This window comes from Aquila chrysaetos, chromosome 25 (assembly GCF_900496995.4).
Source record: "Aquila chrysaetos chrysaetos chromosome 25, bAquChr1.4, whole genome shotgun sequence".
Classification (NCBI taxonomy): domain Eukaryota; kingdom Metazoa; phylum Chordata; class Aves; order Accipitriformes; family Accipitridae; genus Aquila; species Aquila chrysaetos.
In genome coordinates, this window is record NC_044028.1 from 2,488,104 (window position 1) to 2,506,210 (window position 18,107).

Consider the following 18,107-nt stretch of genomic DNA (forward strand, 5'->3'; position numbering starts at 1 on the left):
TGTACATGAAAAATCTCACAGTAAGACACCGTTTATAATTTTTTTTTTTTTTTTTTTTTTTTTACTTCTTTGAGAAGTATATTTCCATGCCCATAATCCCAAGGATTTCATAGGATTTCATTGAGACTGCTCACATGAGTAAGGGTTTGCAAGGTCAGACTGCATGGTTTTAGACCAAGTTCGTTTTATTCTGTACAGCACGTAGGAATTTTACAATAACAAATTCTGTTTTCTGGTTGGCGAGCCCTTGTAAATACCTCTTGATTATGATAGCAACAAAATTATATGTTGCATGTAGTGGGTTTTGTTTTTTTTTTTTTTTTTTAAATACAGTCATTAAAATAGTTACATTTGTGACTTTTTTTTTTTTTCCCCCCTCATATAAACTAAGTTGCAGTTCGGTTTCACCAGTTCAGACAAACCAGTGCAAGATTTTCAGGCTGGGCCCTAACTGGGAGGAAAAGGTTGGGATTAGGGAAATTCAGCCACCCCTGCCTGAGAAACGTGCTGAGGACTTGGTTGCAGTGCAGCACTGTGGAAAATGTTTTAACATGGGGAAACTAAATGTGATGACAATTAATGAAGCTCAAGAACATTAACAAAGTCTGAACAACAGAGTCCCAAAGCAAATTTGCTGTTTGCAGTATCTGCCAAGAGCTATCTTGCCAGAGTGTCTGTAACTGGACACCATTTTCTCTTCGCTCATTTACAAAACTGCTGGCAAAATGACTTTATTACTCTATAAGCCAAAGCTGCAGAGTAACTTTCAGAGGAGACTTTCTTTCCTCCTTTCTCCTCCCTCCAGTTACAATACAAGTTTCAAGTCTTAATCCTAACTCAGGCTTGAAAAATAAATGCCTTTTGGCATTGCCTGTTCTGCACGTAACTGTCACGCACTTTGGGGGGAAAAAAGGCAGAGACGGGAATATAAGTGCTTATCTTTACTTTCTTCTTGATGTTTAATAGCAAGGTTTGCAGTGACTTCGCTGATACCTGGACTAATCTCTAAAGCAGAGTTAAAATATCTGTAAGCGATGGTATTGTAAATCACCCCAAATACCGAAATTAAAAATCACACCCAAGCGTCTCTGGCTCACGGGAGAGCACGGTGGGGGTCTGTGCACCCAGCTGGATGGGCCCCAGCCGCAGGCTTGCGGAGCGTTACCGAGCTCTTCCCTCTCTCCTTTTTCTTCTTCTCCCAGTGTATCGTACCAGCCGGGGTGACATCCCGGGAGCGCAGCGTCCTTGGCACGGCCGGGAGCCGCAGGGTGTTTGTGCGGAGCCGTGCTCTCCTCCTGCGGGGGCTGCGGGAGCCCTGGGCGGCCGGGGGCCCCCGCGCCAGCCTGGCAGCTGCACCGAGGAAACGCACGTCCAAAACATGCAGATTTTAAATCCGTTCCCTCCTGGCCATGCTTGCTTTCCACTTGTTTTTGCTTTCTACGAGCTTTGCAAGATGAAGTTAGGTTTTACTAACGTTTGCAGAAACAAACTGCTCTAGCTCTATGCCGTTCGGTGGGTACGAGTGATAACGTGAGCCCTGGAGACCCCTCTGCAGCTCCCGTTTGAATAGCTGATGCTGAATAGTGACATTCAACTACTTTTGGCATCCCGCAGAGTAGGGGATACTCGCTGCACGTTTGCTGTTGAGTAAAGTCCAAAGACGTTACAAAATAGGTGTTCAAGAAGGTGATAGGCAGGTAAAATTCACTGGCCTGAATAATCCCAGGGACTCAGGCTTTAGGGTGTGCTGGAAATTTCTAAGAGCACTCGAAGTTCATTCCCCATGCCTAGATTTACAATTAAATGTGCGAGTCTCCCATTTAACTTCCCTAGGAGAAAACCACTGATCGGGGGCACAGTTTATATTCAGAGAAGAGCATTTTGATTTGAAATGAGTGCTGTTTGTATAAATGCATTTTCATGCATTATCCTTTTCTTCCATTTTATGTGTAGATATCGTCTACAGAAAGAGAAGTGATTTTCCATGAGCCGAGCGTCTTCCTGACGTGAATGGCAGCATTGTGTGTCCCAAGCTCGGCTCTGATGGCTCTTGTGTTGGCGTGAATCTGGAATGTCTCTGCAGAAGTCAATGAGATCAGGTGAAACCAAGACCGGCTTTTGACCCCTGGCTGTCAACAAAAAAGGGTTCTCAAGATAATTGCAGGAATACACAAGCGATAAAAGTTCCTCTTTTTTATTTTTGGTGCAGAGAATAATGAATCTTGCTGTTTATCTGAATTGCTCAGAAGGTACTGTTTAGTAAGAAAGAGGAAATTAATTTTATAGACCGTATCCACATTCCTTCTGCATGGTGGAAAAAGTCCCTTCCCATCCTCCTTATTATAATTTTTCCTGGAGTAATATCAACTTTTGTTACACATTTTTTACAGTTGGGTATTAGGTTTATGGCAAAGAAATTCTGAAATGGCATTTCTACGAGGGCGTTTAGTTTTAATAAACTTCCACGTGAGTATATCCCTGCTCCCCATCTATGGATTGACCTCCTCGGGATGTCTGGCTTTTCCAGCTGGGCTCGCCGGACCCAACCAGCAGCTCTGCTCTGCTGCGAGACGTGGGGCTTCCCGGCCCTTCCCACGCAGGACTGCTCCCCGTGGGATCCCCGGGGATCCGAGCGCAGGGATTTGGCCATCCTCACGTGCTGCTCCTGGAAGCAGCAGCCACGGGGCTGGCTGTCCTCGCCTGGTTTCTCCAGCCTAGTGCTCGATGAGATGAGGAGAGGTTTGCGGCCGCCCGCTCCCTCTGCCAAGTTTATCCTCCCATGGCCAAGGCTGGATGCTCGCAGCCCCTGGCGACACGTTGCCTGCGATCTGGAGGCAAAAAAAATTAAATATAAAATAAAAATAACTAGAGATGTGAGTGCCGTTTGGAGTATGTGGTGTTTAAGCACCAGGAGGGCAGCAAAAGCCGTTTTCAGGTGAGCGGGCAGATGCTGCGGCCAGTGACCCAGGTAGGGCAGAGCTACGCTGCCGTGCAAAGCCGGAGAGATTTTGGGAGCAGGAGCAGCGGCGTGCGAGCCCGTGGGAAGGCTCGGCGGCCACGGGAGCTGCTGGGACAAGGCTGGGTGAGCTGAGGAGGTGCCGCGGTGAAGACAGCATGGCATGGCTCCGGTCCCAGGGGAGCCTGGACGAACCCAGCCCTCCGGGAAGGCTTTAAGGAAACTCCAACATTGCCCTATTTTCAGTCTTCGAGAGCATGAGGTTGGGTCCAAGTGATTTAGGGCTCTTTTAAGTCTGAAGGCAAATTTCTAAGTGCGAATTCACCATGAAGGACTCCAAGCTCCCTTTTTGGGGTGTGGGAGTGGAAGCTGGGAGTTTCACATCAACTCCTGACCTCTCCATGAGCGATGCAGGGAGGAACTCCATCTCCCAAGAGACGCAATGCCCCGTCCTTCACCACTGCCTTGCTCTTCCTCAGAGACCCTGCAGAGGTTCTACAAGTTTTTTGGGGGGGTTTGTCACATGGCACCCTAATTAACAAAGGGACGGGAGCTGCACAGGACCGTGGGAGCCAGGGATATCCAGCCCAGCCCCGGTCCTGCCTCCTCTGCCACTGCCCAGCTGAGCCAGGGTGGTGTCATCTTAAGTTCACTTTATATGTGTTATACGCAGGAATTAAGGATGGCACCAAGTGGCAAAGGATGAGGCTTGGGGAGGGGAAGCCATTTCCCAAATGAGTCAGCAGGAGCTAAAAATAATTCCCCGGAACCCAAACCACGGAAAATGGTGCTTGTTACAAATTGCTTCGTTTTACCGCCATCCTGCAACCCCAGCCCGCGCCGGAGCAGCAGAGGTTGCAGGGAGATCCTTGTCGGTGCAGTGCGACGCAATGCGATTCAGGGGCTGTTCCCTGATGGCCAGCGTGGGTTTTTGGGAACGACAGCCCTTTGGTCGGCCCAGGTGGCTTATGGTGGGTCTCGGGCCATGGGGTTTCTGCTGCAGAGTGCTTGCGAAGAAGTGCAGATTTCAGTAGCGGGGCTGTGGCCAGAGCGGCAGCTGGTTTTGTGGCTTAGGTGGAAAGTGAGTTTATTTTTTTGCAGAACCTCGCTGCATGAGGAGGGAACGTCTTTCCACAAAACCACGCGGTCTGCACTGAAAAAAAAGTTTTAACAGGGCTCAAGAAAACAAACCTACCCCCGGCTTCTGCTGCAGCCTGCCAGTGTCACTGCGCGCAGAAGAGCCACCGTGGTGGGACGGGAGTCACCGGTGGGGTGGCTGTTGCCACCAGCCCGGGGGTTTTTGCTCAGAAATGGTTTGGCACTTGGCTAAACACGGTGGGTGCTGCCGAAAGCGGGGCTCTGCCCTCCCCGCGCTTGAAAGAGCCGCCGGCGTTCCTGCTGACCCCTATTAAGCCGCTCCCATATGGCCGCGGAGCTCAGCCATGCACAGTGTGTCACTGGCTTAACTGGAGTGTTGGTTTTGACCTGATTTAGTGAAGCCTGTGCAAAAAAAAAAAAAAAAAAAAGCCAGTTGGACACACTTATTCGGGTTTAAAAGCCGGCTTCTTTCAGTTTATCTTAAACCAATTAGGAATGAAAAACAAGCCCCTCCTAATCCAAAATAAGAGGGTGTCCCTCCCTGCCTCCGCCACCCGCTCCCAGGGCTGTGTTGGTTTAGGGAAAGCGATGCAAAGCTGCCGGCGTTGGTCGGAAAGCGCTGCCCGGGCAGGGGCAACGGCACCCGCACACCCGTCCCACCGCGGCTCCGCAGCCCGACCGCTCTCACAGCCGCGCTGGCATCCGCTCCCGCTCCCTGTATTTGTTTGTGTGTGCAGGCAATATTGTGACTGTCAGAGACGTGATATTAAAATATTTACCCAAAATACCTCTGCCTGCCTTTCTCCTCCCCTCGCTCGTCCCCCTCCTCCTCCTTTTTTCTTTTTTTTTTTTTTTTTTTTTTTGTGTGTGTGTGTGTCTAAATTCCCAATATAGTGATGGAGGTCTTCACCCAGGAAAGGGTTAAGCATTTTGAAAGGTCTTGTTTGAGGTAGAGTGAATTTTAACCACCACACACATAACGAATGCGAAACAGCCTGAATTGCTGGTGAGGAGCCAAGAGCACAAGAGAGGAGCTGCTGAATTTTAATGATTCATTATTGCATGGAAGGCCTTTGTCTTCCTTTATCCGGTGCACAATAAAAGAATTAATTGGACAGAAAATGGCAGGGCAAAGAACTGACAAGTCATTAAGGGGCTCTGAATGGCTGATTAGGTGCACATTGGGGGTGGAATTTCAACTGCACTGTTTCAGCAAGGGCTCCGGAATAATAATGGCATGGCACAGTTTATATTTTGTATGCAGTACCAGAAAGGCCTTTATGTCGGCATTGTGGTGCTATTTATTATGCTGTCTATTTAGCCATTGTTGGCATTGTGTTTGCAATAAGAATGCACAAACAAAGTTGGGATTTTTTTTTTTTAACTTCGCGAAGGCAAAATAATTGGGAATCAGATTCTCACTCCGCGGATGGTTTTATTAATTTTTGTGTGTGTGTGTGTGTGTCCCCAGAAACGGCAGTAAATATTTAGACTTGAGAGAAGTAGCTTCGTTTAGAAAAAGGCAAAGAACTAATAAACTTCTCCCACTTCGCCCCCGGTCCCAAAGAGCCGCCCTTCGGGGAAGCCTCGTGCAGCTGGTGAAGCCCCCGCGAGCGATGGGGCACTGACCACTTCCACACCCCGACGCCGGGAGGATGCAGCTCAAGGAAAAGCAGCCAACTGGAATTATTGGTAGCTAGGAAGTTCATTGAACATCTCGCACACGGATCCTTTGAGGCGGCTTCTGCCAAAGTTTCGTTGTTGTTGTTGATGTTAAGCAGTTGCCTGCGAGTTATAAGAAAAACCACACACACAGAAGGAAGAGAAAGAATAAATAAAAATCCCAGCACGTTGGGTAGGTGTGATTTTGATGAGGAAGGCACTTTTTTTTAAAGAGGATAACGAGTAGGAATAGCAGTTTACTGTCAGGTCTGTGCACAGCTGGTTGAAAGTTTCAGGGGGAAAAAAAGGAAGCTTTAATGAAGATACAGCTTTCTTTTCCCTTGCAAGTGATTCATCACAGCCCGCTGAAAATAGAAAGCTGCCACCTTCCCGTAACCCAGAGATTTTCACGCGGTAAAGATTACATTTTAAATTTTGCTCAAAAGCTCGCAGAGGATGACTTCATTCCCGACAACCTCCCTCCCGGCCTCAGGATGCCGCCCGACCTCGCTGCTGTTTGATAACCAAGTGCGCAGATGCCCTCCCCCTCCCAAACCACAGGCAGCGAACACCCCCCCGCCTGCCCGGGTACCGGGGAGCTGCGCTCCGACGGGCTGGCTGCCGGCCGAGGGGCTGGCGGTGCCACGGATGAACCCTGAATTTCCAAGGAATAGAGGAGCAAACGCCGCCGAGTGCCCCTGCAGCCTGCCTGAATCCTCCTGCCGACTTCTGGGAGAGCTGGGATGGACTGGGATGGACTGGGATGCACTGGTCCAGGCTCACATGGGCAGCACGGAGTTGCCAGCTCTGCCTCTGCATCCCCAGCTGTATCCCGTCCCCATCTTTCCCCTCCTGCCTGGGTGTCCTGGTTTCGGCTGGGATAAAGTTAATTTTCTTTCTGATAGCTGGTGTAGTGTTATGTTTTGGATTTCGTATGAGAATAATGTTGATAACACTGATGTTTTCAGTTGTTGCTGAGTAGTGTTTATACTAAGTCAAGGATTTTTCAGCTTCTCATGCCCAGCCAGCGAGAAAACTGGAGGGGCACGGGAGGTTGGGGGGGGAACACAGCCAGGACAGCTGGCCAGAACTGGCCAAAGGAATATTCCATAGCATGTGACATCATGCCCAGTATATAAACTGGGGGGAGCTGGCCTGGGGGGATGGCTGCTCAAGAGCTAACTGGGCATCGGTTGGCGAGTGGCAAGCAACTGCCTTGTGCATCACTTGTTTTGTATATTCCAATTCTTTTATTATGATTATTGTCATTTTAGTATTGTTATTATTATAATTATTATTTTCTTCCCGTCCTATTAAACTGTTCTTACCTCAACCCATGAGTTTTACTGTTTTTTTTCCTGATTCTCTCCCCCATCCCACTGGGTGGGGGGGAAGTGAGTGAGCGGCTGCGTGGGGCTTAGTTGCTGGCTGGGGTTAAACCACGACACCCGGGAAACCAGGTCAGGGAGTTTTTAGCACCACGTGCATTCCGCTGCCGCTCTGCGATGAGCTCACACACACACACACGTCCTTCAGAAAACGACCTCTCCGGTCCTGGCTGGAGGAAACAGCAGGGATAGTTTGGTTTTTGACTCCTCCGCAGTCTTTGGTCCCCGGTTTTCCTGTCCGGGTGGGCTGGGGGCAGAGCAGTCTCATCCCCTACATGATGCGGGGCAGAGCGGGCTGGAGCTGCCCACCAGGCGCTGGAGCAAGACCCAGGGAGAGAATGAGGGGTGTCCCCCTCCACCGGTGACACCGCGGTGTCCCCACAAAGCCCTCTGCAGAGGGAGGCTGCAGAGAGAAAACAGGCTCCGCAGACACCCGTTTGCAACAAATCTCCCCAAAACAGCAGCCCAAATTGATGTACCCACACACGCATCTCGCGCCTCTGCTCAGGGCCTGGCCCTTTCTCACGCTTTTCTTTTGTTTTGTTTTTTTTTTTTTCCCTGGGTACTATGGGCTAATAACGGGTTAAAAATATATATATAAATTTGAAAACGTGAGAGGGGATTTGGGTGTCAGGGAGATGGATGAGCTGCAATCTGAAACTTTTTAGGTAAGAATAAGTGAAAAGGAAAATGGGGTTATTACAAAAAATGCCATTCTCAGTAGAATACAGCCCTTCTGTAATAATATTTTAAGAGGTAGTTAGTGGCACTCTTCATTCGGGAAAGTAAAGGCATGCATGTCAAACAAAAATAAAATAAAATAATAAAAAAAAGAGGTGGGAAGGTAGCTGGCTCCACGGGAAATCGTAATGTTCCTCCTGAGACTTCAGGTTCTTAACACTGTGAAAGGAGAAAAAAAAAAAAAAAAACAACAAAAAACCTGCCATTTGCGCTCCTCCGTTCGTGCTGCAGCTGGGAAGGAGGCAAAAGGAAAAGCTGTTATTAGCGACGAGGGGTACATTGGCCGGGGAGCGTTGGTGCCTGCCGAGCCGGGGCATGCCACCGCCACTTGCTCTGCCACCGAAGACGACTCTCCCTGCAACCGCCTCGGCATCTTGGCCCCTGGAGCTGAGCCGCGAGTCACCCACGTGCTGTCGGAGACCAGTGAGTCACCTCTTCCTGCAAATACCCCCTTTTCCTAACAAGGAGGATTTAATGCAACCCCCCGATGAGACTCTCTGCAGGTGGGTAGGGATTTCCCAGGCTGCCGAGGTCCCCCAGCTCTTGCTCCTGTCCCTCCGAAGCTCTCGCTGCTCCGGGGCCACCTGAAGCCCAGAAGGTCTGTTGGCTTTGAGAGCCTCTCCTGGTCACCAGATGGAGATGGAGATAAAGCTGGACCCAAACGGACAAAATTCAGGCAGGAATCCAGATATTCGCAACATTTGGGAGAAATCAGATCTGCGGAGGAGGAGCTTGGAGCGACGTCTATCGGAACGAAGTCAGGTGAGAGCTTCAGAGCCAGATTCCGACCATCCCTTAAGAGCTGTGTGTTCAAGCCCTGGAATAGTTGGCTGAAATCCACGCCTGGTGATGGGATACAGAGAAGTTAAAAACATATCTAAAACACTTAACAAAATTCCCAGATGGAAGCAAGTTTGTTTTTTTAATGAAAATAACTTAACAAAACATCCGAGCAGTAGATGTTTGTGTTCTATTTCTGGGAATGCAGGAAAGATCCTGTGAAACCCCCCAGAAAGAAGAAATGCTAAAACAATCATCAGCCCCAAACTGCATAGATATTCAGATCTTCTTGGAAGAAAGGGGGAAGATGGAAATATCTGCACTGGAAGAGAGCAAAGGTCTGTCTCAGGACTACCCTGCAAAGGCACACGTAGGTTTGCCATGCAGTAGCAAACAAAACCCCCCTCAAACCAGGGAAACAAACAGGGCTTGTATAAAATAGCCCTTCCCCTGGTCTCTGCCAGTCTCTGGCAATCAGCAATTGCTGTGAGACACTTGCGTTGCCTCAATGCTATGCCTAGAAGTTGCATATTTTCCATGAATTTGTCTAACCCTCCTTTGAACCCAGCTCTGCTCTTGGCCTCTGCCTGTGGCAGAGTTCTGCGGCTGAACTGTTTGCTCTGAAAAAAAAAAAAAAAAGAAGTCTTTCTTTTTACCTAATTTCAGCTTTCTGTTCAATTACTGTATCATAAGGCACACCCGGTGATGGCAAGAATAATCAGTCTCCTTTCCCCTTCTCCTTTCCCCATTAGGTGCTTCACTGCCTCCACCAAAAGACCTCAGTCTGGGCTGGAAAGAGCCTGCTAGAAGCAAGTAACATATTTCAGCTCCAAACCTAAAATATCCACTTTGGGCAGAATTTTGTCCCCGTCTCTAACTTCACGTTGGGGCCCGATACGCTCCTGGTGCTGATGCTGGTGACATTTGCCTCATCCCAGTGTGAAAAATGGACTTTAAACACGCTTTAAAAGGCAGGGTTTCCTGGTTTCTGAGCAATAAATCCTGCTTTTTGGGCCATGCCTTCCAAGTGATAAATTTCTAGATCTCTGGGAAAATACACTCTAGGAAAAGCAGACAAAGCAGAAAAGGCGGTAGCATTGCCTGAAATGACATTTACATCTTGGATGGTGAAGCAGCCCGGCCAGGACTGTTGTATGCATGCCTGCAGGAAGGAAGGACAGAGCCGGTGGAGCAGATGGAGCTTTCTTAGGGAAAGGCAGGCAGAGCTGGGGCTGGAATGCCACCAGAGACCGGGAACGGGACAGCCAGATCCCAAACTGGGTGACGTCTCTTCATCCTGCCCAGGGTCGGGGCACCCCGGCTCACTTGGGAATTGCCATTTCAGGAGGCTGAGACCTGGGGTGCAGAAGATGCTCCCTCATCTCCTCCCACGGGGATGGCTGAGGTCCCCCACGACCCACCTCCCGTGGGCTTGTGGGATTTTCTGAGGTTTCGGGGCCACCCAGCCCAAACCCCAGGGTACAGATTTTGAGCCCTAAATGGCTCAAATGGCATCTTTTGGATTTTTCCTTTTGCCTAATTACAGGGATTTATTTTTATTGCCACTACGGGCTTGTTCCAAAACCCAGTCGGCTCAGCAGAAGGCTTTCACAGGCTTTTGGATCAGACCTAGGCACTTGGTGTAGTTTTTCCTATAACGAATTATCCATTATTTGCTGGTTCTCATTTAATTATTAAAGAAAAGCTGCAGATATTAAGCTTCCCGGTGCCTTGAAATCAAGGACAAGACTCCCATTGCCTTCAGGAGGTCCCTGGACGTCACTCCAGCTCCTGACACAGCGGTGAGTTCACAAACTGTGAAAAATGGATCCGTGCTGTTATGTTACAGGTCCAGTCCACTGTGTTTGGAGCCAAACAGTCGTAGCAGTCAGACATACTGAGATGGACTTTGGCCAACATTTCTGCAGTCCAGCCGCAACGGAGAGCTTAATGCACCTCTGCGTATAACATCTGCTCTACCTTCTTGGGAACGGTACTCACTGTGCCTCTAATCACTTCAAACATCATTGCTCAACATGGGGATTTGGAAGGATTTGAGGCATCTGCTCCCTTGTGATCTGAGCTTCAGCTCTCGCAGGGTGTTTTATAAAGGTGAGAAACTGGTGCTTTCACCTTGGTTAAAACCCTTGAATATTCTTGAAGAGTGTAGAAAATGAAGATATTACTTGTCTTATTATTCTCACGGCAGTTTTTGTCGCTTGCGGTGGGTCCCATGTGGCACCTTGGAGGAGAGCAGGCAGAGGACCCCACTGAGCATGCAAGGATGTGGTTTAGGGAGCAGAAACATTTTAATTCCTTTAACACCATTGAGTTTTGCCATGGACTTCACTGAAGACTGCGTGACCTTTGGAAATGGGCTTTGCCTCTACCTTAAGCACTCAAAAAGTTGCTCTTAGTGTGTATCATCCTATATGTCTATTACCCCGTGGGCTCACCCGAGCCCAGAAACGCTCTTTTCTGCCCAGTCCTAGAGCAGTGCACTATATAGTTTCTCCTATAGTTTCTCCATAGGTTCCCCTATTGCAACGGAGCACATGGAGAGAAAAATTCCTGCAGGTCTGTCTTCATCGTGGGTTATCTGATGCTGTCTGTACTCAGGTGGACTCCGCTTTGAGCTAGACTTGCTGGAGCACAGGAGGTGGGATGTGAACTGCTGCTGCACAGACTGATGGTAACTGAATGCAACACATTTTCCCACACTGAAAATAAGCAATTTCTGACTGAAGTGCTGACTTGCTCTTTGAATTGAATGCTTGACTATAACTGTGTAGGAAGGAGCGTTCATATACAGGGATTTCAGAAGTAACCAAGTCCTGGAGTAAAATCTTCACCCTCAGGACACCTGTCCCTCCCTTAGAAATGTAATTCAGTGCCATTTCTGTAGGTGTAAAGCTCTATAGCGGCAGTTAATATATGCATACTTCTGGGTTCCCTCATTACCATTTCAGTTGGCTCGTTTACATAATAACACAGAACAGAAGATCATTTGCATAAAATTAAAAAAAAAATCAAATAACTGAATGTTGCTTTTATTTTGAAAGGCGCAGAGAATGAGCCTGTGAAGTTATTTATATCCCAGAAAGTACCAAGGAGGCTAATCGGCAGGGAACCGTGCTTTCTGCACAAAATGGGACTTGACCACTTCAATTTATTCATGAAATATTAGCTCACTTAGTGGAAGAGTTTTTTAAGCAGCTGGGTTGGAGCTGACGGGAAATCCCCTCCCAGCTGCAGCGGGATCAGCACGACTCGGAGCCAGACAAAAGTAAATTCCCCCAGCTCTGGGCCGGCACAGACACCTGAAGGGGCTGGGGGCTGAGGGGTCCGCTCCTTGGTTACGGTCGGCGTGACAGAAATATGCCATTCTCTTCCAGCACTTCTGCCTAATGGTCATTTACCTAATCTGGGGGTTTTACACCCGCCCCCTCCCCGGTCCTGTGATGCTCGGGCACCTTCGTCTACAACCAAGAGCCGGAGTAAAGCTCCTCGTGAGCTTCCCGGGTTCACTGTCACGTCCTGATTTCTTCTGCTCCTCCCAATTTCCATGGCCAAGTATTCCCATATGTGCAGCCCTTGGCCGTCCCGTCCGATGGGTCAACATTGCTATTGGTGTAACAACAGCAATTTGGTTTTGCGGCGAGCGGAATCACTACCAGCAAAATCCACCCTCGGGGCAGGGAAAGCCGTGTGCCAGTACTCAGCACGGACAGCCGTGGTGGTGTGGGTTACGTGGGGGAAATGTGAGACTGAGCAGTAAAACATGTACTAATTTGGTATTCAAGGCGTGTGCAAAATGGCCATATTTGCATGAGAAAGGTTTGTTGGGAGAAATCTTAGGCCAAATCCCATTTTCATTTATAAGCCTCCAAACATGCAGCATCTTTCCTGACACCAGGAACGTTACTTCAGGTTTGCACAAGGGTAACGAGAGCTGAACCTGGCCTGAGAGTACCCAAAGCCTACGAAGCCCTGAGCTCTTTATTACAGCAACTCCTGGCGAAACCATCACCGAAATTAAACTATAACCTCCTGTAACGAGCTGGCCTCTACATTTTTAACAATGGTGCAAATCCTTCTGTAGATTATTGGGGTGAGCAATGCTGAACTTGGCAAGTTCATGCAGCGCAGATGGCCTCAAGGTTGGAAACATGACCCCGAACTGCCTCCTCTATCTGTTCTTTGGAGACCAGCTCCGGACTGTGGGAGCACTGGGGCAGAGGGACAATGGGACAATGTTTGTGCCGGGACGTCCCCGTCCCACAGCATGATGCTCTGAAACAAAGTCCTAGCGCAAGCATGTGAGCGGCTGCCCTCCGCCCCCCCGGTTCGCCAAAATGAATATGCATTGTTGGGCATGGGTGTGGTGGGTTTCAGCACACTGAGCCTGCCAGACTTGGCCTTCTGCCCCAAATATTCACATGGCCTTAATAATGTTGTTCCCCTTTTCTCATACTTCTCCGTGCCCTCACCAGGGCTGTAGTGGCTCCTCTGTGCTGCCGGCAGCGCAGGATTGCCCACGGCGGAGCTCCACGTGCCTACCCCACGCCGGCCAGGTGTCTCTGGAGCCGAACCCTTGCTCACAGGGAGCCACGTCCCTGTGTCCCATGGAAAATCCCCCCGGCAGAGCTGGGGTGGGAAGGAAGGGAGGTCCCGCATGGTCCCGCTGCAGGTCCCCCACCAGAAACCTTTGGGAGGGCAAGATCTCCTCTGCTGGACCCCCCATCCTGAAGACCATGTATGCCCACCAGAAGCCTCAGCTCAGAGATCTTCCACCTTCGTGCCCGGTCCAGAGTCCTGGCGGCAGATCGCACCGATGGGTGACACCTTGAAATCCTGCTCCCAGAAGCCTGGAAGAGCATGCACTGGGAAGATAACACACAGCTTGGGATGGGCTCGATCCTGACATACTGCCTGACTCCAGCAGCACGAGCACAATGTCTGTGGTACATCTGCTCCCTCTTCCATGTATCTGCTCCTCCCGTGGGGCCGCAGCAGACCGCAGAGTGAGCTGGGGCTGGGAACCGGGGCACTCGATAAAAAGGGAGGTGATGCTCCCTAGAGTCCCACTCGTTGCAGAAACAACGAGGCTCCAGCTATTTGTGACATTTCCTTGCGTCCTGTACTGAATATTCAGAAGGAAAAAGCTTTGACTTCACCGATTGCAGTGGGATCCCTGTGAGATACTCCCGTTAGCACCCAGCGAGGGTGTCCCCTGTGCCGGTACGCGCTGGATGGGTCTTCTCCAGGTTCCTCCATCCCAGACACAAATTGAGCCGGTGGGAATCCACAGCAGAATTTCACAGCTCACTGTTTTAATAAATGTCTGGAAAACGCAGAGTGAAATTGAGTTAGGACCTTTCCAATACACTAATATTTTGGAACACATGGATCATGCATATGGGAATAGTCCTGGCCCAGAAAGCATGGGTAAGACCCAAATAGCTCGAAGAGACAGCTCTCTGAACGCCGCTTGGAAGCTGGATTCAATAAAGGGCGATCCCTTGGAGCCGAGGAAACAGGACAACCGGCCTGCTGAGACCCCAGCCTCACTGCAGAGGATTTCAAGGCTGTTGGCGAGTGCTGTTCCATGATATAGGACAGATGCTCTGCCCGCTAATAACGTGAAAAATAGCTATGAACACTGTTAATTGCCAAAATGTAAACTCGCTTCTGTGGCTTGCAACTCCCTCTTCAGCAAAGGCTGCGGACGACATGAATTCTCCTTTGCTTTACACACACAGCGTGGCCACGAAAAGCAAAATGATGTGTCTGTAAGGCACCTGGCTCAAACCCCGGAGCAGCGCGGAGGGAAGCGCCTACCCGAGAATCAGCGTTTTATTGCAAAAAGCTGAAGACTTGGCCAAGTGCCCCGTGTGCTCCCCGGGCTTTGCACCGCGGCCCCGGAGAGGCGTAGCTGGGCGCTGAGCATCGCCCTGTGCACGCCCGGCTCTGGGAACCCGCTGCTGATTTGCAAGGGAAATCATGGGTAAATAATCCTCATTACCCAGGAAGGCTGCCCCCTTCCAGATCAAGTTCACTTGTTATTCTGATCAGCCGATAAGCCTCATTTGCATAATTTTTTCTTTCTTCCACACTCCGGCTTCACTATCGCAGTTAGAATGGAGTTTTATTACTCTTATTAATATTATTACTCCGTGTGATCGTCCTGTCTGAAGGGTTTGCAAATGCCTTCATGCCTGCTGGGGGCTGTGGGTGGCCGTGGGTGGGCTGGGGGCTCTCGGGGGGGGGACGGCTGTGCTTTTGCTCCCCCTCGGTGTTTCCTGCAGCCCCTCGCTCTCGGCTTTGCTGGCTGAGAACGCCGCAGCTCGTCACAGCCACCCCGGCTCTCAGGAGCTGCCCAGGCCCATAACCAGGATCACAAAGAGGGGAGCAGCTGTTTTTGAGGACCCCCTTGGAGTTATTCCTAGCTGCTTGACTGCTCCGAGAGCAAAAGTTGTTTTTTTTTTTTTGCTGCCAGCATCTGCTTTTCCTTTTCTCTGAGGAGGGATGCTGGAGACAACACACAGGCACAGGGAAGGGTGAGATGAAGTGGTCTCTGCTGACAGTGAAGCAGCCCGCTGCCTGCCTTCTCGCTCCAGCCAGACCCAGGGATCTTCTCCTGAAATCAGTCTCCCCTGCAACTTCCATTCATTTTTAAAAGACGATCAAAGCTGAATCGCATCAGCTCCTCCAGAGGAGACAAGGAAGGAAAATGCCAGCTGATGGTGCTGGCTCTGAAGCTGGGCTCTGCCTTGGATGAGAAGGCACCAATGCCTCATCCCCATCCCTATCCCCATCCCCATCCCTATCCCCATGCCCGTCCCTATCCCCATCCCACTTAGGCAGTGCCTCCCCATTTGCCCCCCCCAACCCCGAGCTGAGGGCTGCAGCGTGGGCAGACCGGTGCGGTACGAGAGGAGGCATGCAGATGAGATGCAAAAGAGAGGGGCACTGATTTGCATCATTTGCTCCATGTAGAGGCTGCTTGGAACTGTACCGGGGTGGGAGGGAATCGTTTTACAGCTCTCTTGGTGGATATCAATGTCTCTGCTGCTGGGCCCACAAGGGATTTCTGGAAGTAGAGTTTGGAGGACGAGGACCTTAAAGCTTTGTCTTTTCAACTTTTACAAATCCTGGTCCTCTTTGTGCAAATGCAGCTGCATCTGTTGCAATTAGCTGCCTAAATTTTATCTATTAATTGCCTCTGTGAAACTAGCTGAACTTTAGCTGATCAACATACTCTTCCCTTTCATTCCAGAGCTTTGCATCCCCTCCAGCTCCCACGAGCTCTCCAGTCGCTTGCCCTGCAGGAGCTGTACTGGGATAGGGACTCAGAGGGCACCCGAAACCTCCTCTCTCATGGCTAATCCGAGCACTTCCAGAGGTGGCTGCGTTTTTACTGGGCGTGATGACGTTGCTTTACGTAACAGGGAAGAACTTTTCCGCCTGTAGCAAATAAAACGCTTTGGCCCGTTCCCAAGGTCCCAGCACATCATCGGAAAGGTGCCTTCTGCCTGTAAGTCCTCGAAAGGGTGCTGGGTGTTGCTCCTGGGGGGGATGCCCGGGGTTCTGCTGGAACAAGGGGCTCGGGCAGCATCATGTCAGCCAAACCTGGCCCAAGCGGGATGCGGGCGGCCGCCGTCCCGTTACTCGCGTCTCTCTGGCTCCTCCTGAAGGAGACAGCCCCGTGTAGCTACAAACGCATTGCTCCTTGCCCGCAGAAGGTGCGATCATTTTGGATGGGATGAAAGCAGGGTGCAAAAGCTGAAGGGAACGCGAATCCCACCCTGCAGTCTTCCGAATAGTGTTATCCCTGCCCGCCGCACCTCCATCGCTACGACAGCACCCACCTCCCAGTTCAGCCAAAGCCGGGGTCGGAGGGATGCTGGCTGGCAGGGACTGTGCCACGGGGGTGGAAGGAGCAGCCACGGGCCAAGTTGTAGACACTGCTTTTACAGAATTTCTCCATGCGGGCAGCAAGACCAGAAACCCATCTTTCAAGAGCGGGAGGGAGATGTGGGCTCTGGCCTGCAGGACACAGCCCTTTTATTTAATCTCCCTATCCCCAGAGGCTTGGATTTTGTACCCTGGGCTTGGATTTTGTATTCTCCTGCCACTCTCTGACTCCCAAATCCTGACAGGGGTAATAAATATCCCCCCTGCTTTGCTGTGAAGAGGTTTCCCGCTCAGCCTCAGCCCCGGCTGGGGCGCAGAGCCGGTTTGAAAGGGTGACCCGCTGTGCCGGGTTGCTCCAGGGCCACCGAGCCCTGGATGCTCTCGCTGTCCCTGCTCCTTGCCAGACCTCTTAGAGAAAACCCGACTGGCACAGAGCTGGGAGGTGGCTGTTCATTCTCTAGCCAAGGCACAGCCCTTTTTTTCTGGGACATATATTTCATGTTGCTTTGTGCTATTCTTCTGTGGGATAGGCTGCTGCAACGGGAAGGCGAGACCACGGCTGTAAGGGGATAGGCAGCTACGAGGCAAAAGGGATGGATGCTCGGGAAGGGAGCAGCTCCCAGTGGGTTGAAGTCCCCAAACTCGCACTTCAGCTTGGGCTGAAGGCTGGAGTATCAGCCTGGCAAACGCCTGGCAGTGGTACCGGGGCACCCACGCCTGTGGTTGCTGGGAGAAAATTGCTGTACAGTGAGAAAATTGCTGTACAGTGATGTGCCCACCAAGGAGCTTAAACCATGACAGATTTCCTCCGCTTCCTGGGGACAGGCATGACAGGCACTTATGTTATTGTTTGCATAGGTCGCCTGAAATGAATCACATACTTGGGCTCCAAAATAGCTGTGGAGGCTTCTCCCTGGGGACTTGGTCACCCCAGAGAGGAAACAGGAAAACAACAAGCTGAATATTAAATGTATGCTTTAACGTGAAACCCAAGACAGTGCTCAGGGTAACACATTTCCCCCATATGCCCACCTAGTATGGAATGAATGAAGCAGTTATTTCCAGACATCCTTAGCAAACACAAGCCTACTCAGTAGTTAAATTTTTCCCCCTAAACTCTTTAATTCTTCTGCAATCTAAGGAGATGGGCTTTACGGTTACTTAGTCTGGGTTAAAACCCTGTGTTTCCCTGGCTGAAGTGGACTTAAATAGTGAATTATTATTAGATATGTTGTTGACTCTTTCAGGGCACCAAACATCCGGACACTGCAAGTCACATACCTACAGCATCCCTCCCTCGGAGCACCCCAGAGCTCATTGCCCATGAAGGCTACGGTACAAGCAGGCCTGAAGATCTGCAGATCTTCGCCCAGCCCAGCCTTGCGAGTGGTCCCAAGACCACTCACAGTACGAATCCCAGTTTCCTATGAGATGTTGCTTGTGTCTGTGTTAAGGGAAAGGGCTGAACCCAACCCCTACTAAGCAGCAGGGACTTTGCATGGGAGGAGATAGGGCAGATGCAGCGACCAGAGGGGCTGGTCGGGAGCCCAGACTCATCAGGCTCC